At 51.6% G+C, this 23,536-nt stretch overlaps 1 long non-coding RNA gene across 6 annotated transcripts in view; it reads right to left on the reverse strand.

Moving 5' to 3' along the window:
* Window positions 1-15,071: 15,071 nt before the first annotated feature.
* Window positions 15,072-23,536, reverse strand: part of LOC128098441 (uncharacterized) — a 78,878-nt gene continuing 70,413 nt past the window's right edge. For 5 of the 6 annotated variants that reach the window (XR_008214258.1, XR_008214259.1, XR_008214255.1 and 2 more), the window contains 2 exons: window positions 22,738-22,859; window positions 15,072-16,126 (listed from right to left, as the gene is read on the reverse strand). This is a non-coding gene — a long non-coding RNA (uncharacterized LOC128098441). Of the gene's footprint in view, window positions 16,127-21,442; window positions 21,592-22,737; window positions 22,860-23,536 lie in introns of all 6 variants that reach the window. The other variant, XR_008214257.1, reaches the window with a different exon arrangement.

Raw genomic sequence — 23,536 nt, forward strand, 5'->3', positions numbered from 1 at the left:
TATTTTTCTCCCATTATGGTTTCCCTCTGCCCTCTGCCCTCTGCCCTTCACCCTTCAGAATCACCAAGTTCCAAGGGCTCTGCCTAGCCAGGCAGCAGCATCCAGGAGAGATCCTGAAGACCTCCCTCCTTCCCTCTCTTACACCTTGCATCTCACCCACCCAACTGAGCTTGGAAAGACTTAAAAAACAGGTCCACACAGCTTCAGGGACATTAAACCACTTCCTTAGAGACCTCTGCAGCTTATGAAATACCCAGGCAGTCAAGATACACAGATCGAGAAATGTCCAGACAAAGTGGACTTCTAGGATACTAGAAAGCCTGGCTTAGGGCGAGCCATGTGGGAGCCTACCTCAAAGGCAGCTTTGTACTGATCCCAAATTGTTTTAATTGCTGTTAATGCTAACCAGAGTGGTGAACAACAAAAGCATTTAAGGTACCTCACACAGGGCACTATTTTTTTTAATGTATTGCCAACCCAGCTCTTTCCCATCACAGGAGCTGGGGTAGTTGAAGGGGCATCTTCCCTGGCATGACAGAGTGATCTCTTTTAGGCATCTGGAAGAATGTGTGAAAATCTCCAGGTGATTGGTACTATAAGGTATTGTAAGGTACTGTAAGCATAAGATGAGTCTACAGTGCAGCTGGTGATGATCGATGGTAAATTGTGGCTCCATTCCACTACACACACACACACGTACAGAGGTCCAGCCTGCCTGCCTCTGAGGAACCCACACCTGCCTTCCTCTAGGAGCTCACAAGCAGGTGAGGTTGCAGAAACCAACCCAGATTCTCTGAATCTAGAGAGATGAGAGAGGAAAAGAAGCCACAGCTGTTGTGGGGTATCTGTACACGGTGTGAAGGTGTATGGATGTGACTGGTTTAATAAAAAGCTGAACAGCCAATAGCTAGGCAGGAGGTATAGGCGGAACTTCCGGGCAGAAAGAGCACAAGTAGGAGATGAATCTAGGAACGTGATCACGTGAGAGATGTGTGCAAGAGAGAGATGTGAAAAGACAGGGGAGAAGCAGAATGGGCGGTACATGACAGAATGTAGATTAATAGAAATGGGTTAATTTAAATTGTAAGAGTTAGTTAAAGCCGGGTGGCACACGCCTTTAATCCCAGCACTCGGAGGCAGAGCTAGGTGGATCTCTGTGAATTCAAGGCCAGCCTAGTCTGCTGTGGGATGGTCTGTATGTCAAATGTGTTGCTGATTGGTCAATGAATAAATCACTGATTGGCAGTGACCAGGCAGGAAGTATAGGCGGGACTAACAGAGAGGAGAATAGAGAGAACAGGAAGCTGGGTGGGAGAGACACTGCCAGCCGCCATCAGGACAAGGAAGATGTAAAGTACCGGTAAGCCACAAGCCACGTGGCAAGGTATAGATTAATAGAAATGGATTAATTTAAGCTGTAAGAACAGTTAGCAAGAAGCCTGCCACGGCCATACAGTTTGAAACCAATATAAGTGTCTGTGTTTACTTGATCGGGTTTGAGCGGCTTGGGACTGGCGGGTGAGAGAGATTTGTCCTGACTGTGGGCCAGGCAGGAAAACTCTAGCTACACTAGTCTACAGAGTGAGATCCAGGACAGGCATCAAAACTACACAGAGAAACCCTGTCTCAAAAAGCAAAACAAAACAACAACAACAAAAAGAGTTAGTTAAAAACAAGCCTAAGCTAAGGCCAAGCTTTCATAATTAACAAGTCTCCGTATAGTTATTTGGGAGCTGGCTGGAGAGACAAAGACTCATTATACACAGATGCTTGGAGACTCTGGGCAAGGTGACAGCAATTCCAGCAAGATCACTGAAGATCACCAAAAATCAAAGACTCTTTAAAAGAGAAACTAATGAGACATGGTGGCTTGCACACAGTGAAGCTGAGGCAGGAGGATTGAAAATCCCAGGCCTGAACCTCAACTACACAGTGAGATAGTGTTTCAAAGGAAGAAATAAAGAAAAGTTACGCTGGGAATACTGGAGCACAACACCTTTAATCCCAGCACTCAGGAGGCAGAGGCCGGCGGATCTCTGTGAGTTTGAAGCCAGCCTGGTCTGCATAGTGAATTCCAGGACAGCCAGGACTACACAGAGAGACCCCGTCTCAAACAAACAGACAAGACACTGAAACTCTGTGCTGAGTACACCGTAAACAAAAATGCTGAGTTTGTTTTTATTTATCTCAGCCGACCGTGTAGTAAGGGGTCTGGGGATAAAGGCTACAGGAGTCTCAGTAACTGTGGACACAGCGGACAGGAAGGCTCTGGGGGAGAGGGTTAGCCCCTGGATAGACAGTCCGGAGGAAAATGTGTGTGTGAGCACAGAAAAATACATCCAAACAATAACTCAGGTAGTGGGGACGGGGGAGCAGTAGAACCACGGCTCATATTCGTTTTCTTCGGTGTATATTATTTGAATATATTCTCTAATAAGAAAAAGTTCTATAGAAACAAGTGAGAAGCAAGGCTCAGGGGGTAAAGTGCCTATTGCACAAACATAAGGACCTGAGTTCAGGTTCTCGGTACCCACAAAAATGCCAGGCACAGTGGTGTGCCCCTGTAATCTCAGCACTAGGGAGGCAGAGACAGGGCTACTCCTGGTGCTCACAGACAAGCAGGCAAATCAGTGGACTCCAGGTTCAGCAAGAGGCCTTGTCTCTAAATGTAAGATAACGGGACTGGAGAGAGGACTCGGTGGTTTTGGGCGCTTACTGCGCATGCAGAAGACCTAGGTTAGGGTTCCCAGAAGTCACACAGCTATTCACAGCTATCTGTAACTCCAGTTCCACGGGATCCAGCACCCTCTTCTGACCTGCATGCGTGTGGTGCACATACATACACTCGGGCATAACACATGAAGATAGACAAATAAATCTTAAAAAAGAATAGCTAATAACTGCAGAAGACACCCCAGGTCAACCTCTGACTCACGCATGCATGTACAAGGGTATGTGCATTTACACACACGGGTACATATGTGCACACCACCACCACCACTGCCACACTAAATTAATATAAAAGGCTATTCTTAAAAAGTAAAAAAGCAAGCAAAGCAAGCAGGGACTCTCTACCCAGGTCCTGCTGACTGTGTTCCTGGCCAGCTCCCTTGGCAGCTTGCTTTGGGGACAAGTGGTCTCAGCAGTATCTCAGGTCCCTGATTGGCCTAGCAAATTCTGAATTGGCAGCTGGGCAGTGGTTGCACACGCCTTTAATCCCAGCACTTGGGAAGTAGAAACAGGTGGATCTCTGTGAGTTCAAAGCCAGCCTGGTCTGCCAGGATTGTTGCACAGAGAAGCCCTCAAAAACCAAAATCTTGAAAAACAAACAAACAAACAAATAAATAAATAAAATCCTGAATAAGCTCCTGCTGCATCCTGGACTCTGCCTCGGATAGCCAGCAACCTGCTCCATCTCCTCCCTCCACCACCCCAGGCCCCTATCTCCACCCCGTAGCTTCTATTCAGCTGCTTGTTTGGGGCCCTCTCCTGTACCCTCAGTTCCTGAACCCCCAGATCCTCCATAAGTCCCTTGCTCTATCCAGATGGCATGCACTAGTCTCCGGGCCTCTGGTTCCTACATCTCGGAGAACAAGGGTGGACTCTCTCCTTTCTTTTCTGGCAGTCTCACCAGGAGCCATGGCATGGCAATGGTCCTACCACAAGGTCACGGTACAGCCTGAACCATCTTGTCAAGCCAGTGTGCCAGGATACAAGGCTGGATCTGCTGGGAGGGGAGGGAAGCATCAGGTCACCAAGACGCCCTGTGTTCTGGAAGCAGCCTCACTGCTCACTGTTGCTTCTGCTCTCTCACACTGCTGGCTTCTGTGTCCGAGGATACCAGTGGCCTCCCACTGCACCTGCAGCCCTTCAGCCCACAGCTCCTGACCCAGCCGTCAGCTTGCTGGGCTCTGGACACTTCTCCTTAGTCTCTCCTGCCCCAGCTTTCCACTGGCATGGCCATCTGGAAGTGGTATTTTATACAGTAAACACGTTCGTTTCTTCTCCCTGGTACTCTCAGGTTCCTGTGAGCCTTAGCCAGCTTGCAGGGTCCCCGCCTCCCACAACCCTCTGGGTCACTGCTATGCCTCTCTCCCTCCACACCTCCACATCCCTTCTGTCCTAGTCCAGACTACTCCAGTGCCCACCACTGTCATTGGCTTCTCTCACCAAAATGTGCCCCCAGAGTCATCTTCCAAGGACGTAAGCCTCCAGGGTCCTTCTGCTCGATGTTTCCAAGGCTCTTTATCCCCACAAGCTCTCTCTACTTGAACAGAACCTTTGAAGATCCTGTCTCTCTCACCCATGAGCCTTCTACACTAGATGGCTCAAAGTTCACCAGACAGGGCAGCTTTCTCAGCCGCCTTCTGCTCCCCAGGCACGCAGGTGAGCAGAGCCCTGCCTCCAGGCAAACTGCTGCTTTCCTCGGAAGTCACTGGAGGGCTGGGGACGACCTGCATGACTCCCCTGCTTCCCACAGCAAACCGAGGGGCCACTGCCTCTCCATTTCCCGGCCAGGCTCAGCCTCTGTCTCAGCTAGAGTGCCCAGGCATGCACCTGGCTCTCCTCCGTAGTCACAGTTCAGTTCCCCTGTCGGATGGTTAACAACCGCCTGGAATCTGGCATCCATGGGCACTTGTATGTGGGCATGTGCACGCATACACACACACATGCACACACACACAAATAAATAAATAATAAATCTTTAAAAAAAAAAGGTAGATGGCTTCTAAAGAAGGATACCTGAGATTAGCCTACACACACATGTATACACACACACACAGAGGAACATGAATACACACATGCAAAAAAAAAAAGGTATACATGTTGCCTAACACAAACAACTGGTTCCACGAAATATGGAAATACATGTCCTAGCAGCTTCTGTTTGGCTTTTTCAAATCCTGATAATGACACTTGGGTTAATCTCCCAATGCTCCAGTGGGTCCCCACCAGTTTGAAAAACTGCCCAAGCCAGCTAGGGGGCAGGATCAGTTGGGTTCCATGAAACAGGGTAGCGCTTGCTGGATGTTCTGAGGGGCAGGGCAGTATTGTAAATCACTAACCGGTCACCTGCTTCTTAAACTTGCAATAATGATGAACTGTTACAAAATAACACGGTGATGTATAAATAAATGCATGCACCATTGGCTGCAGAGTCACCGGGCATGGTGCTGTGCTCAGCGCCTCAGGTGACAGGAAGTAGGTGGCAGATGGAGCCTGAGACTTGGAGTGGCTTTCTCAGTGCTGTCAATGGCCCCAAACCTCAGCATGTGACCACGCTTCCTCTGGCAAACCCCGGTCCTGGAGCGTGTGTCAGCCTGGACTTTGCTGAGAAGCAAGGCACCTGTGTGCAGTCGGCCTGCTCAGCACCGACAGGCTGCCTACGTACAGTTCCTCACTCAGACCGTTGCCTTTGAGGGTCCTGAATGAACGATGCCTAAGTTTTCTAAACCTTGGGCTCCACCCAGGATTGGTCGGGGTTCACAAAGAAATCCCAATCTAGATGTGTTCTGGGGCTCTGGTTTGCTGTCCACTCTGGTTCTCACTGTGCAAACTGCATTTCTTCTTCCTTGTCCCCTCCTGCCTCCTCCTGGCCCCTCCATGGCTGCCCAGACAAACCTCCTCAGCTCTTCATTTCTTACTTTCAAAACCATCTTTATCCGACTTGACAGAGGAGGTGGGAGGTGGGTCAGTTACCTGCCTTTTTCAACCATCCCCACTGTTCTAAGACACCCCCCCCCCCCACTCCCAAGCCCCCGCCCCGTCTCTGAGCCGGTTCAGGGCAGTCCCCTCCACCTGAGCCCCACTTACAGGCCTCTTCCCTCTGGGGAAGCCTCCCCTCCTCTAGAACCTATCCGGAGTCAAGCTGCTGTCTCTCTTCAGCCAAGATGTCTGCCAGTGGTGCTCTGGAAATGTTAGCAAGGGACTTTATAGACACACACACACTCACACACACACACACACACACACACACATACTCACACACACACTCATACACACATACAATGTTTTGCTAACACAGAAGATGATTAAAAGTTTACACATAATAATAAAACACATACTATTCTTCATTGGAAATAACATATAACCAACCAAGCCTATCTCTCTTTTTCTTCCTCCCTTCCTTCCTTCCTTCCTTCCTCCCCCTTCCCTCCCTCTCTTTCTTTTCTTTGTTTCTGACAAGAAACAGTCCTCAACAATCCTCGGGTCTCTGCAATTGAATCCATTTCCTTATTTTAAAGCAAACACATGTATCTCATGTACCGTGTGTCAAGTGAAAACTTGTGGGTGTCTGCTGTCTCCTACCACGCGGTTCCCAGGGATCAAACCTTGGTCTCTTCCAAAGCTGGGTTTGCAGGCGTCGGCCACGCCCACCTGTGTTCTGGTGACCCCGACTCTGGTGTCCCTGCTCGTACACAAGCCCTGAGTCCTCTTCTAAGAGTTCCAACCCCTGGCCTTGTTTTTCCGGACAGGTTCTCAGTCTGTAGCCCAGGAAAATCGCACTCACTGGGCAGGCCTACTGGCTTCAAAGCCCTGATCTTCCTCCCTCCACCTCCCAAGGATGACAGGTGTGCCCCCACAGTGTTAACACTAAGGACTGGCATGAGCAGAACCCAACTCTTCATGGGCAAGCCCGCTCTTTTCTGGGTTCCTTGAGGAAGGCTTTCACCACCCACCAGGGGCCAAGGCCAGAAACCAGAGCAGAAACCTCCTGCTGCCTCACACCTCTTGTGGCTTCAGGCTATGTCCATCAAGCATCTCTGAGGTCTGTCCCTGCTGGCCACACTCTAGCAGACATGCCCCCTTGGACCCTCACAGGCAGCTCCTCCCTCTCTCCCTCCCACTCTCCCCTCCCCTATCTGATCCTGCCTCCCCTTTCCCATGGCACTGTGCAGAGCAGTCCTGCCCTGCTCTGTTCTGAGCAAAGCCAGGCTCCCAGAGCCCAGTGGTCCCTGTTTCTTGTCTCACATCTTGACTCTCCAGATCTGTGTCTGGTACGTGCCCCACCCTCAGCCTCCGCTTCTTCAGCAGAACTGAGATGGGGCCCCCTTAACAGGTCCCCACCTTGAGTGGAACCAGAAAGCAGGCCAGCCCCCTCAACACTACCTCCATCTCCTCAGGCCTCCCTGTCCCTGCCTTCTCTATGGCCAGCATCCCTCTTGTATCAGATGTGGCTTATGAACAATGAGACTGGGGCAGCAGAGGCAGGACAGGTGACATCTTGGATGGTGGGCAGCATGGTGGCTCTCCCAGGTGGTCCATCTGCTGCTGCGTCAGGCAGGCGGGGAAATCTGAAGGACCTCAGGGGACTGCAGAGCCAGTGTCCTGTCACACCTCCTAATGACAGGGACTTGGTTGTTTGCTAATGTGAGGTGGGAAGGTGATGGAGAGAGGTTTTGGGGAAGGTTTGGGTAGAGCCAGGGAAAGGCAGAGTTGTCAACTGCCTATGGATTGGAGTGATCTGGGCAGGACTGAGTACGAGGACAGAGGGTGGCAGATGCAACCCTCAGTAAGAAACCAGGGCTGGGAGGCTCAGGGAAGCTGGTAGCTGAGGGTAGAGAAAGGGCCTGGTCAGGGGGCTGGAGAGATGGCTCAGCAGTTAAGAGCACGGGCTGCTCTTGCAGGAGACCTGGGTTTGAGTTCCAGCACCACATGGAGGCTCACAACAAGCCTGTAACTCAGGTCCAGGGGATCTGACACCCTCTTCAGGCCTCTACACGAATTGCACACACGTGGTCCATAATTAAAAACAAAGAATGGAGGAGGAAGAGGAGATGAAAGCCATCCAGCCAGCCTAGTCAGGATGGGACAGGACAATGGTCTGGGAGCTTGGAGGGCCAGCTGGCTGAGGCCTGGGAGAGCTGGAGAGGGCCTCTTTAGGCAGGCTGAAAGTGAGGATTCTGGAATACCTTGGAGTAGAGAGGAGACAGTCCTGGATGAAATGATGTTGGGTGGCTTAGGAGTCCCTGAGTGTGTGGGACAAGGAGCCACAAGGCCAGGTTGTTTCCAGGTTAGTCATGGTGTGAGGGCATGCTTGTATCTAGAGGATGCTCCCCACAGCAGCATACCTGGTACCCCAGATATGGCCTGGGTCACATCCTGGCAGCCTCTAGAGCCTTCAGCATAGTTCCTGCTGTGGGTGGCAGAGGGAAATGTTGTAACAAGTGCATGTGCATTTGATGAGACTTTGCCAGCAGCATCCTTCCATGGGAGACCCAAGGCCAGGCCCACAGCTTTCTCCTGCTGGTGCCGAGGTTTCTCTGGAAAGACATGGCTTCCCAAACTTCAAGGGAGGAAAGGGAGGGTAGATAGGAGCTGGAGCTGAAGAAAGGTTGGATTCCTCACGAGTGAAGGTCCTCCTGAGGCCACTTATTCAGCATCCACCCGTGCCCAGTGGTCAGCAGACGGGCTCTGGTTTCTAACTTGCTTTGGCTGAGCTGGAGCCCTAGGCCTTGCGACCACAGGCCTTAGGTTGGAGGCCACACACCTCAGGGGAAAAGGGTTACACCTGTCCTTTCTCAAGAGTCACAGGAAGTTGCTAAAGTGTCCAAAAGAAGAACCTTGCAGTTACTGTCTTCCCTGATAACTGTCCCCACCCTGCCCCACACCCCAACCTGTTGCCTCACCAAGGATCAAAACAGGAAAGATAAAATCCATCCCACTCACAGTTCCAAAGACACAGTGTCCAAGATGTGACTTGAAGAGCCCTGCCCTCCCGGCACTGCCTCTTATCATCAGTGTGACCCCCCCCCCGCCAGGAGACTTTAAATAATTATTTAATTGTTTTTAATTTATTATTGTGATTTTATGTGTATGGATGTACGGCCTGCATGTATGTCTGTGTACCACATGTATGCTTGGTGCTCACAGAGTCAGTAGAAGGTGTTGGATCCCCTGGAACTGGAGTTACAGATGGTTGCGAACCTCTGTGTAAGTGCTGGGAACTGAACTCAGGTCCTCTGCAAGAGCATGTGCTCTTAACCGCTGAGACCTCTCTCCAGCCCCCCAAATAAATATTTCTAAAATGTTCTGAGATACATGAATGAGTGGATAGTACATGGCATTGACCCCTGAGTCATAAGCCTTCACAACATGTCACTGTGGGTTCCTGTCACTCAGAGACCCCACTCCACAGACGGGGCAGTCACATGACTTCTGCACTGCAGGTCCGGTTCCCCACACTGCTGTCCCCGCACCCCACACACAGCCCAGAGTCTAACACAGATAACACCTGCGTGGAACAGACTGAGAGTGAAGGCACTAGACACACACACACACACACACACCACTGCAGAAACCCAAACGGGGCGAAAATGTCAAATTCAACTTTACTGGACTTCCTTATTTTTATTTTTATTTTTTTTTTGAGACACAGTCTCATGTAGTCCAGGCTAGCCTCACACTCACTATTTAAGACCAGGATGACCCAGAACGTCTGATCCTCCTGCCTCCACATCTCTAGTGCTAGGACTACAAGTGTGAACTACCACACTCAGTTCGATGCAGGGCTGGGGACCTTACTCAGGGCTTCACGTGTGCTGGACAAGCCCTCTACCAACTCAGCCACATCCTCAGTGCCTGAACTTTTTCCCCCACTCAGTTTTGGAAATCCCCAGTGTCTCAAAATCATAATCCCCGGACAAGAATGCATAGGTAAATACGGGACTCGCCTTGGCCACAAGCCGCGGTGGATGGGAAATCACCAGCAAGGGGAACTCTTCCCCACCCTGGTTCTGCAATCTTGGCAGGTTCAACTCCTGATCCTCTGTATAGTGTAGACTGTGTAAGATACCAGCTGTTGAAAGACTTCGGGGCAAGACCCCTCCTCTAAGCACTCTGTGACCTTGGATGAGGTCCTTTGAATATCTGGGTCGCCATGCCTCCGTTTGAAACTATAGGTGGCCTTTTATCATCGATGGCATGAGTTCCTGTTCTCTCTCAGTGCCAGCCCCATGTCACCTGGAAAGAGCTTCATAGAACAGATGGGAAAAAACAGTCCAACTCCCCTGGATCTTAGGCTGAAACGCGAGTAGATAAGGCGTCGATTCTCCTTGGCTCCTGGGGAGAGCCTGGTAGGAGCCATCTTCAGAGGGTCAGAGGTCTTAGTGATTCTTTCTAATGTTTGGCCCTGGGGTGTAGGAGAAAAGGGTGGAGGTCAGAAACTGGAGTGACTCGCACAGGACTGCTTGTTGGTACCCTCTCGAGACTGAGCTCATCTGTCCTCCTCACTGAGAACCCCAGAAATGGGTCCCTGTCCTCTGGTGACATCTGAGGACTATGGGTATGGACATTCCTAAGACAGGACCAAAGTGTGTATAACCCCGTCCAGCAGGGGCCTATCCAGGAGGATCCTGCCCATGGTGGATGGGGGTCCAGGGAGGCCATGTCCAAGGGGACTCTGTTCAGGGGGCCTGCTGGGGACTCTAGTGCCTTCCTTGCATGAACCCAATGAGGCAGGTGCCCTTCCTCGGCCACAGTCAGAGCTCTGCGGGGCAGAGAAACTGGAAGGGCCTTAGTACTCTGAGACAGGCTTACTGCACCCCACAAAGAAGCTTCCAGCAGGGGAGCGGGGCTTATGCAGTCATAGTCTCTCTGGCCCACCAGGATATGGTGACGGACACAAGCACAAGTTAACTCAGGCAGTGCCTGCTAAGCCCATTCTAGAAGGGCTGCTTTCCCATTTCTCCTGTGCCTCCTGGGGGCAGACCCAGAGGGCTCTAGAGCCTATCTCGAGTCCCATCGGTCCGTCCCCTCGCTGGCCAGACCTCGGTGGGAAAACCACAGGCAGATGTGGCCTCCTCCCTACAATGAGAGTAGCAGGCTCCATGACAGCCCTGGAGGACAGCAGCTGAGACACCAGGGACACCTGGCCAAGCCCAGAGCTTGTCCTGATGCTGACAGAGAGCTGCAGAGACCTCCCCAGTTAGACCAAAGACACACAGTTAAAACAAAAAAAAACATCAGCCATCAGGTAGATCCCAGGAAGAAAGTTGCCAGGAAGTGCCGGGATCACCAAAGCCAGTGCTCACAGTGACCTGAGACTGTTGGAGGCCCTCTGCTCATCACTAGGGAATGGCAGGCTAGGCTAGGGTGGAGGTCACATGGCCGTTTTAAGGCAGTGGGAACACAGGCTCTCTCTCTCTCTCTCTCTCTCTCTCTCTCTCTCTCTCTCTCTCTCCCCCTCTCTCTCTCCCTCTCTCTTGCCTCTCCACAAGCCTGGATTATTTCTCAGTTTTTCACCACATGGAGCTGGTTGGTATGTTTCTGTCCTGTCCCCGGGTAATACTTGAACTTCAGGAAAAGCCATCTCTCCTTTCTTGATTTTCCTGGAGCTGGGTCTTGATCCTCCTACTTATGGGGAAGAGATGAGGGAGTGGAGCGGGGAGACTGGAGAAGGGGACCAACTTCCATGTGGAGGGGATATCCAGAGGCTGGACAACCAGCCCTGTGCTCAGGGAGGCAGGGCCACAGTCTGAGCCCCGAGACTGGACCACTCATGGGGCACGCCCTTTCTCCAGCATCCTGTCTACGATTTCTGGGCAGTGCCATAAACCTCTTGGGTTCAGGGAGACCCTTGTAGTGATGGAGTCCAGTCACAGCCAGATGGGGTCTCAGTGGGCAGCAGGAAACTCCTGTCAGGGCTGAAGTCAGTCCAGAAGGGTTCTAGTCACCCTGGGGGGCGTTGTTCTTACAAGGCCAAGCTCGGTGCCCTTTACAATATCAAAACAGTGTCTGCTGCTGGACTGGGGTGTCACAAAGTACCACAGCTGTCCCTCTGGTCCCTACACAGGCCTGAATTTACTTCTGTTGAACAGATGGTGCTGAAGCCCGGAGGACCCTGCCCGAGGGACTCAGTCCAGCATGGTCACAGCCTCTGAGGCCCACCTGACTTGTGTGTCACCTTGAAATCAAGTAAAGACCTGGACGGTAACACACATACCCCCTTCAGCCCACCCCCACCCCTCCCTGGTGGATGGGAATCAAAAACCAGGAAAAGAGACTGGCCACCGAACTGACAAACAACAAAAACAAAACTATAAAGTCACCAGCGATGAAGGGCTTCCTAACAGGGCTAGGCCTGCGTTCTCACAGAGTGGCAGCCCAGAATGGGGTTCTGTGCCCCCTACTGCACAAACTGGTGTGTGGGTTCACCTCTGTCATCCCGACCTATAGGAGGAAGAGGTAGGAGAGTCAGAAATTCAAGGTCATTTTTGGCTACATAGGGAGTTTGGGACTAGCCTGGGCTACATGATACCCTGCTAAAAATAAAAAGGTTGACTGAGGAAGCTGTTGCTTCTGCTGTGTTTATCACATTGTTGGGGTCCCCCAAATACTGTTATTGGGATCATAAATCCAAACAGCTGGGACTGGGGGTACAGCTCAGCAGAGAGCTTCCATCCCCTAGCACCTCCAAGAAAAAATAAACAAACCCCCCACACTTGCCCATATATACACACATTCATAGAGACGTGTGCTGTGTGTACACATACAAGTGTCCACACCCTAAATACAACATGGGGTCCCAGAAAGGATCTGCAGGCGAGAAATGCACATTTGTGGGAAAACTAGCAAAGCTCAGATCAAGTCTGGCATTTCGAACCAGGCCAGCTTAACTGTTTGCTCGGACAGGCGTGCCCTGGGTAGGAAAGACTGCCTTTGGTGGGCACCCCCAACCATTGCCACTACTTCCCTATAGATGCGCTTGTTTCGAAATAAAGGATTTCTTTTTTTTTTTTTTTTGGTTTTTCGAGACAGGGTTTCTCTGTGTAGCTTTGTGCCTTTCCTGGAACTCGCTTTGGAGACCAGGCTGGCCTTGAACTCACAGAGATCTGCCTGCCTCTGCCTCCCAAGTGCTGGGATTAAAGGCGTGTGCCACCACTGCCCGTGGATTTCTTTAAAAAAAAAAAAAAAAGTTTACAGTCTTTTACTCAGAATTTCACTTCTAAGATTTTTATCTCAAAACTTACCAGAGACTAAGACGTTCTTCAATGAAGAAATAATAATAAATACAGGAAACTGGGTATGTCAGAGCAGCAGGTCAACCACAGGCTTGAGGCCAGTCTGGGCTACTGAGACCCTGAGTAAAACAATAACAAAATGCAGAGGAATGATCTAGATGTTCAAATGTAGCAGGCTGACTGACTGTGTACACTGGACGGAATCACGCTATAAAGTGTGAAATATGCTTCAAACAGAAAGCCAGAAGAGCCAACCGGGACAGCTCAGCCTGGTCCGGCTCCCAGTACCGAGCCTGAGGAAAGGCTCCAGTGAACCAAGGTGGTCGGTCACTTCTCTTACTTTTTCCTGAGCATATTTATATGCATTACGAGTTTCTAGGACTAATGGGTATTATGTTTATCAGGATGAAGGATTAGAAATTCCCTATCTGTATTAGTTCCTCAAAAAGCAGTTCCTAAAATTACCATATGACTCAGCAATTTCACTACTCAGCGTCCACCTGAGAAGTGAAAACTCATGCCCAAAATACAAGTGCAAGTGTGTATTCGCGGGGACCTTAGTCTTTCTCAAATGTATTCGTGGGTGGGATGTATACGTGGCCGTGCTTTCCGCAGGACACGTGTGGACGTCAGAGGACAGCTTTACCAAGTCTGTTCTCTCCTCTCACCTTTACGTGTGTGCCAGAAATCAAACTCGGGGTGCGAGGCGTGTGCAGCTAGCACCTCACTGTCTTCCTGGCCAGAAACACTATTAGTAATCACCAAAGAATAGAGGCGATCCACCAGGATAATCAACCAATGGAAGAGTACGCAGCTCGGTACAGGTTACAACGTGGCTGGACCTTGAAGAGAGTAAGACACCAGGCACGAAGGCTGCATAGCGTGTGATAATCCTTACATCAAGTGTCCAGGATGGACAAATCCAAGGAGACAGAAACTAGATTCGTGGTTGCCAGAAGCTGAGCCACAAGTGACTGGTCATAGATTTAGGGTTCTTCTTAGGGTGAGGAAAATGTCCTATAATAAGATAGTAGAAGCCGGGCCTGGTGGCGCACGCCTTTAATCCTGGTACTCGGGAGGCGGAGGCAGGTGGGTCTCTGAGTTCGAGGCCAGCCTGGTGTACAGAGGGAGTCCCAGGACAGCCAAGGCTACACCGAGAAACCCTGTCTCAGAAAAAACAAAACAACAACAAAGATAATGATGGTCACATAACTTTGTGAATATATTTAAAAAAAAAACAGAAACAGACAAACTGAAAAACACCACAAACAATAAAAACAATGCTGATTTGAACACTGTAAAAGGACTGGCAGGATGGTCCTGCCTCAGCTGATAAGAACATTGACAACCAGGCCTGATGACCTGAGTTCAAATCCCCAAGACCCAAGGAAAAGTAGAAGAGGAAAACTGGCTTCTGCAAATCGTCTTCTGACCTCTAAAGCAGAGCACTGTGGAGAGAGCACTCTGGAGTAGAGCACTGTGGAGAGGAGCACTGTGGAGAGAGAGCACTGTGGGGTGGAACACTGTGGGGTGGAGCAATGTGGAGAGGAGCACTGTGGAGAGGAGCATCGTGGGGTGGAGCACTGTGAAGTGGAGCACTCTGGAGTGGAGCACTGTGGAGTGGAGCACTGTGGAGGAGAGCACTGTGGTGTGGAGCACTGGAGTTAAGCACTGTGGAGCACTGTGGGTGGAGCACTATGGAGAACATTGTGGGGTGGAGCACTGTGGAGTGGAGCACTCTGGAGTTGAGCACTATGGAGTACAGCACTGTGGAGAGGAGCACTGTGGAGAGGAGCACTGTGGAATAGAGCACTGTGGAGCACTATGGGGTGGAACACTGTGGAGAGAGCACTGTGGGGTGGAGCATTGTGGAGCACTGTGGAGTTGAGCACTGTGGAGTGGAGCACTGTGGAGGAGAGCACTGTGGAATGGAGCACTCTGGAGTGGAGCGCTGTGGAATGGAGCACTATGGAGAGGAGTGCTGTGGAGAGGAGCATTGTGGAGTGGAGCACTCTGAAGGAAAGCATGGTGGAGGGGAGCACTCTGCTGGAAAGCATAATGTCAGTTGTGAAACCATGCTACAAACATAAATAAACAAACAGCAAAAAGTACTTCTCATAACTTTCTTTATTAAAAAACAATTTTTCTTCCTCATAAATGACGCTCAGACCTACAGGCTCTTTAAGGAGACCTGAGTGGATGGCTTTCCTCAGAAAGGACATGGGAACAGAAAGGCAGATACAGCCAGGCTCGGCCTGAGCCATCCCTCCATGGCCTGTGGAGTTGCAGGCCCTGCTCTTGTTTCCCAGTACTCTGCCCTGTACCCAAGGCTCAGCAGCCCACCTGACGACATGCTCTCCACAGGGTTTGGCCAGGACTAAAATATAAAGAAGAGCCTGTTTGAAAAAGGGAAAGTGGGAGGAAGCAGTGGAGTTTCAGGCTGAGGGCGAGTGGGTGCTTGGGGCTCTGAATAGCAGCCCTTTAAATAAAGGTGCCACCCTCCTGGCCGGCTGGCTGGGGCCACCTGCAGGAGCTGGCATGTTGACGGAATGCTGAGGAATGTGAGGAGGTGGAGGAAGTGAGAATTACATGGCTCAGCTCTTGCCAGCCAACCAGCTGGGCAAACCAGCCCCCAGGGTGGCAAGTACCATGTCAGGTCACCCTGTGGGGGCCAGCGGCCTGCTCCTCCCTGATGGATCCATGCCTCAGTTTCTGCAAGGAGCTCAGCTCTAGGAGCTCCTGGCTGGCTGGTCAGCACAGGACACAGACCAGCTATCGACTGGAGGGTGGGGCCTACAGGTCACACAGGAGGCCCGCAGCAGCAGCCCTCCTGTCCTTCAAGGCCAGGTGCCCCTTTCCTGGCTCCCCTGAGCCCCATTCGACCCTGAGAATCAGGTGGCTTCGAATAAATGCCCCTTCTTTGTCTTAAAACTGACGCAGGGCACAGAACATGATGGCATGGTCATTCCCAAAGTCTCCAGGTGCCTGTCACACAAGAGGCAGAGTATCCATTGATCTCCCCGCCCAGAGAGAGGCCTGCTCCAGCCTGGAGCACCACACTCAGAAGAAACCGCTGAAGGTCCAGCTTGACCTGGCTTCCAGATTTTCCCTTCCTTTGGTCTTTCTGTCCTTCCTTCCGCCCTCTCTTTCTTCTGGAGTCAGAGCTGAAGAGAAGAGAAGCGGGTTAACAAGTATTTCCGGTTCCTGTCTTAGGGTGTGCAGGTAAAGCCTGTTTGTTTTGGCTTTTGGTTGGTTGGTTTGTTTGGGGTTTGCTTTTGTCATTCATTCATTCATTCATTCATTCATTCATTCATTCATTCATCCATTCACGCATTCATTCATTCACTCATTCATTCATTCACTCTGTGTGTGAATGTGTGTTTCATATGGAAGTCAGAGGACAACTTGCGGGAGTCAGTTCTCTCCATGTGGGTCCAGGGACTGAACTCAAGTTGTTACTGTTTTTTGTTTGCTTGATCAGGGGTCTTGCTGGGTAGATGAGCTTGGCCTCAAGCCTGCTGTCTTCCTGCCCGCTCCCTGAATGCTAGGTCACAGGTATGTGCCACCACACATGCCCCTTTGTGTCTGGTCACCCAATCCCACCCCTCCTTGCTGAACCACCTTCACTGTGGCCCCTGGTGACACTCACTTGTGGCAGGGCGGGGCCTTTGGCTGACAGGCACACCAGATACCTGGTAGAATCAAGCTTTTGAATTTTTTGGTTGTTTCTCACAGGGACTCGAATCCAGCCTAGGCTGGGAAATGTCCAGGAGGGTTCTCTGGAAGCCCCACCAGTCGGCTGACCCACCAACCCTGCAATGTCCAGTTCTGGGCAGGGTTGAGGTCTGGAAGTATCAAGAAAGAGGACAATCCAGTTCCTGCCCAACTGTGTATAGGGCCCGGCCTCACAGCCAGGTCCAAAGGCCAAGGGATGGCTACAGGGTCTGCCCTCCGAGAGCAAGAGCCTGGGGAAGGAGGAGGCCACTGCTACGCTCTGCCACAGATTGTGGACTGGGGTACAGTAGCGAGGCCTGGGTGTGGTGCATCGGTCAGTAACCACAGGTTGCTGAAGGACATGTGTGTAAGTAAGTACCTCTGGGTGTTATGCAATAACAGTGGGCAGAGATTTTGACACATTTACAGGGGAAGTTAGAGTGGCCACAGCCTGGAGAGATGGCTCAGGGTAAAGAACCTTGCCACCTGAGTTTGCTCCCCAGGATTCATACGGTAGACAGCACAACAGCCAAGCACGATGGTGCACACCTTTCGTCCCAGAACTCAAGATACAGAGGCGGGACGAGCTCTGTGAGGTCAAGGCCAGCCTGGTCTACACAGCAAGTTCCAGGTCAACCAAAACTACACAGAGAGACCCTGTCTCGGGGGGCAGGGGCTGACTCCCCGAAGTTGTCCTTTGACCTCTACATATGTAGCATTACACACACACACTCACACACACACTAAATAAATGTATTAAAATTTTATGTGAGCCATGCTGCATGTGCTCGTACACATGCGTGTGTGTGTGTGTGTGTGTGTGTGCATATGTGTGCATGTGTATGTGTGCCTGTGTGCGTGTGTGCGTTCGTGTGTGTGTGTGTGTGTGTGTGTGTGTGTGCATGTGTGTGTGCGTGTGCGTGTGTGTGTGTGTGTGTGTGTGTTAGAAGGCACTTTAGAGAAGGAACCAGTCATCCTGGACTCATAGAGGCTGAGATCAAGGGGTCTTCCAGATGTCTGAGTAGAATACAGATGTCCCCACACCCTGAGAAAGCCACCAAGTAGTCTAATTTGAATCCCAATCGAAGTGCGGGAATGTGGAAGGCCCTGTCCCCGAGGTGGGCTCATGACTGGACTGCTGCTGGCCAGGTCACTCTGTAGGGGCCCCCGCGCTGTATGCTACAGGGCTGCTTGGCCACAGAATAAATGGTCCTCCTCAGTGGCCCACTGCCCACAGGTGAGGAGGAGGCACTGTGGTCCCTGTCCCTCTGCAGAAAGTCCCAAGTGGACCTGAGCAGTACCTGTTGCCTGGGGACTGCCACCCAAGGAAGGTCAAAGGTCCCCAGATCAGCAGGTCCACAGGGTAGCCACAGTGATTCCCTAAGTTAGGTCTTTCTGACCCCAGCCCAGCTGTGCTGAGTGAGAGACCCGACCCCAGATCCTCATTCCTTCAGAGGGCCATAGTGATGTCCGAGGCTCTGACAGCCATCCCCAGCCCCTCCCCACTGGGGAATCATGCCCTGAAGGTTCAGGCCGTGAGGGCCAGCAGACAGTGGAAAGTCAGCCCTCAGTGACTACCGGTGGCTTCTGTGTCTGTCTGGTGTCACTGATCAGGATGTAGATAGAGGCCCCACTTGCGTTCCTCTCTGGGAAGGCTCCAGTCTTGCTCAGAGACAGTGCTGAGAAGGGTCTCCACGAGCACAAGGCCCACCTTTGCTCATGACTGGCTGCTAGCCACACCGGGCTAGTCTTTGTGAGGAAGGGTGAGGTTTGGGAACTTGGTGTCAGGGTTGAGGCCTGCTGAAACTGTGGGTCAGCCTGGGAACTGTGTCTCCACAGTGAGGGAAGAAGGAAGGAAAGGGGACAGAATGCTTGCCAGAGAGGGAGGGCCTATGTAGAAGTACAGAGCCAAGGCTAGAGAGGTTGAGTGGAGAGGACCAGTGTGCCCTGAGGAATCACAGAGCCTCTGTGCCAGCCTCCCCGCTCTCTCCAGTCACAGACTGAAGCACAGGACACAGAAGAGGAGGAGTGTCCCCATGCACCTAGTCCTGGGCTCCTCTGGCTCCCTTTCCCTACCAGGTCCAAACAGCCAAACAGTTCACAGAGAACAGGGCAGGCTTTCCCAGCCTCCCAGCTCCCCTGCTCCTGTTCCTCATAGCACGGCAGGTCTTACCTCCTCCTGGATGGTGTAAAAATCATCACACACACACACACACACACACACACACACACACACACACACACACACACACACACACTTTCACACACACACTGCCCTCACTCAGGTAAGCCCCTCTTCACCTCAGATGAAGCACACATGTCCATGCTGGTAGTTGTTGTACAGTGAAGGGGTATGAGCGTCCCTCCTTCCCAGAGACCTCTAAGCGGCCTTGTAAGGTGGCAGGCCCCCTGCAGAGAGCATTCTTTACACATCCATTTTAGCAGTAATGTATCCCTCTGAGCAGCGACTTGCCCATGCACGTAGATAAATTATCACACTAAAGCAGAGTCCACCCAGGATATGTGTACTTGTCCCCTTGGCATTTGGGAAGCTGGTGAGGTGGCTTAGTGGGGAAGGGTGAAGGTGCTTGCTGTCAAGCCTGGTGACCTGAGTTTGAGGCCCAGAACTTGCGTGGTAGGACAGACCCAACTTCCACAGGTTATCCTCTGACTTCCACATACTCACACATACACACACGTGCACAATAAATGAATGGTAAACAAACAACCGGACATAGGGCTCAGTGGTAGGATGCTTGGTTGGCATATGCAAGGCCCTGGCTTCGATCCTTAGCACCACATTAACTGGGTGTAATGGCCCATACCTATAATCCCAGCGTTCAGGAGGTAGAGGTAGGAGGATCAGGAGTTTAAGGTCATCTTTGGCTACAAGGTGAGTTGGAGACCAGCCTGAGCTACACGGGACTGTATCTTGTGTGTGTGTGTGTGTGTGTGTGTGTGTGTGTGTGTGTGTGTGTGTGTGGTGTCTGTCTGTCTTCTGTTGCTGTTTTTGCTGTTAGAAAGAATAGCCTCGGGTGTCACAGGTGTTTATAGTCACGTCACTTTGTCCATATCTCTGAGCCGACTTGTAGAACCATTAGCCAGTAGGCTCTCCCCAGGAAGGTCTGTGGGCAGCTGGGGCTCCCCGGGCAGAACAGGGCTGTCTCAGCCTTCCTGGGCCGTTCTACTCCCAGTGGTCAGCTATCAGATTCCTGGTTCCCTCGAGGGCAGGGCTCTCTCCACTGAGTCACCTGCGTTTACCTGGGGTGGGGCACAGAAATACGCCTGATTTGGGCACTGGAGACCTTGGCTCTAAGTTCTGGCTTCTTATATGACACCTCATGTCTCAGACTTTTCTTAGCTGTAAAGTGGGATGGCCCTGACACCATCCATGACTCAGGGCAGGGTGTTTCACCACCGCCCAGCACAGTGCTGAGCAGAGGGGCCTGTGGGCAGCTTCAGAGCATAGGCCTGAAGCTTGGGGTGGGGGCTGTGGGCCTTAAGCTGTTCGGGAGGCCTTGGGATAAGACTTGCTTCTGTGGACCTGCCCATCCGGCCAAGCCTGTCCTAATGCTACTCTGGGACCTGTTGGGGACACAAGTCCAGCCACCCCCAGAGCATACAGCCTCGAGAGCATTGCAAATGCCTCTGAGCAGTATCATGGCTTCAAAGGCTGGATTCCACACTCCATGGCCTTCTCCATAGATGGGTACGGCTTAGGTGATGGTCAGCCCAGGACTGCCCCCAGCTATCCCCACAGGTGTTCTGTGGCTCCCAGGCTGGGTTGTAACATCATAAAAGCAGGGACTGGACCTCCTCTTCTCCACTCCTCTCCCCACACAGAGGCCCCCAGACTGCAGAGTGAATCGGTGGAGCTGGTAACAATCCAACTGCTGCCCAGCATGCAGGCTTAGCCAGAGTTGCGGCAGGGTTCCAAGGGCCTGGATTTAACTTTTTAAACATCAAAAGAGTTGGGGATGCACTGGGCTGGTGGAGTGCTTGCCTAGCATTCCCAAAGCCCCGGGTTCCACCTCAGGCACTGTTTGTGGTGGTGCACATCTGTAAGGCCAGCACTCTGTCTAGAGACCAGCTTCCGCTGAAGCTTCTGGAATTGTGGGTTGTTGCACAGAAGCGAGCTCCTGAAGCAAGGGCAGGATGAGCAGATACACGTCTTTGCAAGGATGGGTGCTGGTAGACTTGGCCCTTCCTAGCTCTCAGCATTTCATCAGAGACAGGCTAGTGACTCTGTCCATCTATGGACTGTGCCTCCCACAGCCCCCTCCCAGGCCTAGAGATACAAATAATGGCACTTCTCCACCGAGAGCCAAAGAAATTGTCACAATATCCTCCTGCCCACACGATGCCTTTTCCTGCAGGCTCAGCCTGCCTCATCCTCCACCTGCTGACCTCGCCCAGGTCAGCACCCCATGAATCACTGCAGGCTCCTCCCCTCCCTCCCACACTTGGGTGCCACCTTCTGCCCAGCTGGGCCTCCTCCTGTACACCTGTACCTGGGCAGGACTACCTATTGATGTCCCTGCTTCCTGTCATGGCCACCTCAAGCCCTTGGGTTTTTAATTCTGTGTGAGTAACAGAGTGACCCAGATAGGTGTATACTCTAGATTCTGACTCAGTGAGTCTGGTCCAGTTGAGCAGGTGGGTTGTGTGAAAACGGCCCAGGTAACTCTGATACATCTGTCATGGCCTCCTCCTCAGGTCACTGCTAACAACAACAAAATAACAATTAGCATGCTTCATGCACTTACCAGCTCTGCCTCTGGAATCTTCTTGAGAAGCCTGAGGCAGGAGCAACCATCTGCTCCCATTTCACAGTTATGGAAACTGAGGCAAAAGCCATTCAGGAAAGCAGGGGTCAACAGGACATCCATGCACCCCACAATACCCTCAGTGACAGCTGTAGGAAAGAATGGAATTGTGGGAGCAAGTCTGTCTCTGAGAGTCACTTAACTCAAAGAGGAGATCTTGGGTGAGAGATGTTGACAAAGTGGATGCTTGTATGAAAATTCACTGAGGTTTGCTCAGGATCTGTGACTTCCTGTTCTTTACCTCTCAATAAAAAAGACCCTTTAGGGGCTGGAGAGATGGCTCAGTGATTAACAACATGTATTATTCCTCCAGAGGACCTGAGTTCGGTTCCAGAACCATGTCAGGTAGCTCACAATAGCTTGTGACCAGCTCCAGGGGATCTGATGTGGTGGTGGCGCACTCCTTTAGTCCCAGCACTCGGGAGGCAGAGGCAGGTGGATATCTGTGAGTTCGAGGCCAGCCTGTGCTACAGAGTGAGTTCTAGGATAATCAGAGCTACACAGAGGAACTCTGTCTGGAAAAAAAAGAAAGGGGGGGCGGTGGTGGCACAGGCCTTTAATCCCAGCACTCGGGAGGCAGAGGCAGGTGAATCTCTGAGTTTGAGGCCAGATTGGTTTACAGAGTGAGTTCCACAACAGTCAGGGCTACACAGAGAGACCCTGTCTCAAAAAAAAAAAAAAAAGGAAAAGGAAAGAAAGGATGGGCGTACAAGATGGTTCAGTGGGTAGAGGCACTTGCTACCTGTCAACGCAGGCCTGATGAACGGAGCTTGATCCCTGGAACCCACAGAAAGGTGGAAGGAGAAAACCACTCCCCAGAGCTCCTCTTACCTCCACACACACACACACACACACACACACACACACACACACACGCTATGGCACATACACCTCCCCATACATTATTCACACACACTAGGAGTGATAATAATAGTAATTTCTAGCCGGGCGGTGGTGGCGCACGCCTTTAATCCCAGCACTGGAGAGGCAGAGCCAGGCGGATCTCTGTGAGTTCGAGGCCAGCCTGGGCTACAGAGTGAGTTCCAGGACAGGCGCAAAGCTACACAGAGAAACCCTGTCTCGAAAAACCAAAAATAAATAAATAAATAAATAAATAGTAATTTCTAAAACTTTAAAAGTCAAGGACTGGGGATGTGGCTCAGTTGGTAGGGAGCTTGTGTAGCTTGACACTCTGGGTCCTATCCAGCACATAAACCAGGCATGGTGGCACACACCTTTGATCTCCGTACACAGGAGGAATCTGAGCCCAGCTTGATCCACACAGAAAGTTCCAGGCTAGTCAGAATTCGCGGTAAAACCTTGTCTCAAAACAGCAAACACGCATCTTCCAAAGAAACTGAAAGAAAACCGTTAAGATTGGCAACTGGGAAGGGAGAGCTCTTTCTGCAATAACTAGAGAACCAACTGAGAGAAGACCCCAGATCCACCTGACAGGAAGTCCTATCAGGAGGCCAGACAGGAACAGAGTCAGTCACATCCCAACATAGAAAGGCTTGCTCACGTTGGGAGCCACAGGCAAAGATGGCAGTGGCAGTGACCAGGCCTCTGAGGGCAAGACTGCTCTCCTTCCCTTCCCTCCCTTCCCTTCTCCTCCCCTCCCTCCCCTCCCTTCCCCCTTCCCTTCCCTTCCCTTTTCCCTTCCCTTTTCCCTTTCCTTCCCTTTTCCCTTCCCTTTTCCCTTCCCCTCCCTTCTCTTTCCTTCCCTCCCCCTCCCCTCCCTCCCGTCCTTCTTTCCTTTCTGTTTGTCTCTTTTTTTTTCTTCCTTTCTTTCTTTCTGTGACAGGGTGTTAACTATGTCACGGTGTCTGGCCTAGAACTTACTACTCACTGTGTAGACAGGCTGACCTCAAACTTAGAGAAACTTGCCTGCCTCTGCCCCCCAAGTGCTGGGACCATGCCTGGCTTGCAGGACGTCTTCAGGCTGGGGACAAGAGCTGAGCCACCAGGAGGCCAGGGAGGCACAGGAAGACAGTCCAACCCCTCCAAATCCATTCCCTAATCGGTGCATTTGAA

This window comes from Peromyscus californicus, unplaced genomic scaffold, assembly GCF_007827085.1.
Source record: "Peromyscus californicus insignis strain IS unplaced genomic scaffold, ASM782708v3 Scaffold_6__1_contigs__length_162567912, whole genome shotgun sequence".
Lineage (NCBI taxonomy): Eukaryota > Metazoa > Chordata > Mammalia > Rodentia > Cricetidae > Peromyscus > Peromyscus californicus.